The 1,596-nt window shown below is 34.0% G+C and overlaps 1 protein-coding gene across 1 annotated transcript in view; it reads right to left on the bottom strand.

The window, feature by feature from the left end:
* Window positions 1-1,596, bottom strand: part of UBA6 (ubiquitin-like modifier activating enzyme 6) — a 133,020-nt gene that overhangs the window by 109,156 nt on the left and 22,268 nt on the right. The window lies entirely within an intron of this gene.

Genomic DNA, 1,596 nt, shown 5'->3' with positions numbered 1-1,596 from the left:
AGGCTAAAAAGAAAGATATGGCCATGACTCACTGTAAATAATAACTAAAAACTATCGAGCTTTTAGGTACTATTCTTCATAATTAATTTGCAATTTGTATGAATTTTTCTGATTAAATATTTGTTAAATGAATGTATTAAAAACAAATGAATGAATGAACAGATTAAGCTTAAGAGGTTCAGTAGCCTATCTAAGATCACACGCTCATAAATGGTGAAGGAGGATTCAAATTCAGATATAACGTTAAAGCTTATACTCTCAGCCACTAGGTTATGCTGTATCCAAAAGAGGGCTTAAATGCACATTAAACGGTTTGCTCTCATCAATGCAAATGATAGAAAAATCATTTAAAAATTTTAAACTGAGAAGCCATGTGCTCTGTGATTTTTAAAAATATTTGGATGAAGTGTGGAAGATGGATTCGAGACAAAGGTAGCTCTAAAGAGATCTGAAAGAGAATATTATAATAGTTTAATTGAGAGACGCCAAATGCAATGGGAAGAGAATGAAAGAGTAGGAATTAACAGATGTTTAGAAAGAATTTTAAAAATAACTAACTGAAATTGGAGAACAAGATAGGGAAAAATCTAAAATGACACCAAAGTTTCCAGCTCAGGTAACTAAGTGGGTATGGAAACAATTAATGCTTGGGAATGGGAAGAGGGAAGAAGAAAAACAGATCCCATAGTATTGAGTGCTACTTTATGCTAAAAACTATTTCATGCTATTTTTACATAAAATCTTTAAGACTATGATATTATTCTTAAGATATGAGATATTATTCCTATTTACATGAGAGAAACCTGTGGAGCAGAAGGATTAAATAACAAGCTCATATAAATACCAGGATTGGGATATGAACTTTCAGCTCTGTCTCTGGAGACCATGTTAATTCCACTGTACCACAATGCTTCTCTAAGAAGTGGATATTTGCTGAACATCTACCTGTTTTACATTTAAAGTACATACCTGCATGCATTTAAAAATAAAAGTCTCAAGCTTGTTAGGAGAAAGCTGAGGAGACTCAAGTATCACTAGCATACAGATAGCCAAAATCATGAAAACAGATTATGTGAACTAGAATATGAACTAAGAGAAAAATCCTTAAGTTGGAATCTGGCATCTATGGTGCATGAAAAGTGAGGAGAGTCTTTAAAAAAATCTGAGACAGAAGAGTCAAATCTGAGATGGGAGAGTCAGAAGAGCAGAAGCAAATCCAAAAAGATTGATATTCAAGAAGCCAGAGAAAGTGTTTCCTCTAGGATTCCACTGGAATAAACGCAGGTTTTGATGCTATGATGATAATATTACATCTAGAGATCTAGGAATGCCCTGATTCTGCTCTGGTATTAACCTCACCTTCACACAGTGATCTCTACACAGGAACTTTTACACAAGGAATAACAGAAAAATAGATCAAAGAACTATTTTAATATCATTTGAATCAGCCTTAATTATAGCCAATGGAGGGTTTTTTGGTAAAAGCGGAGTAAGAAAACCAAGGCTGGAGTCCTAAATTGGGACTCGTTCATTTATGGGATCAGCAGGCTTAGGTATATTTTCAGACAGCAAGAAAGTAGGCTCAAGTTTAACTCA

The sequence above is a fragment of the Propithecus coquereli genome, unplaced genomic scaffold (assembly GCF_000956105.1).
Source record: "Propithecus coquereli isolate 6110/MARCELLA unplaced genomic scaffold, Pcoq_1.0 Scaffold230, whole genome shotgun sequence".
Lineage (NCBI taxonomy): Eukaryota > Metazoa > Chordata > Mammalia > Primates > Indriidae > Propithecus > Propithecus coquereli.
This window is presented reverse-complemented; position numbering and strand designations above follow the sequence as displayed.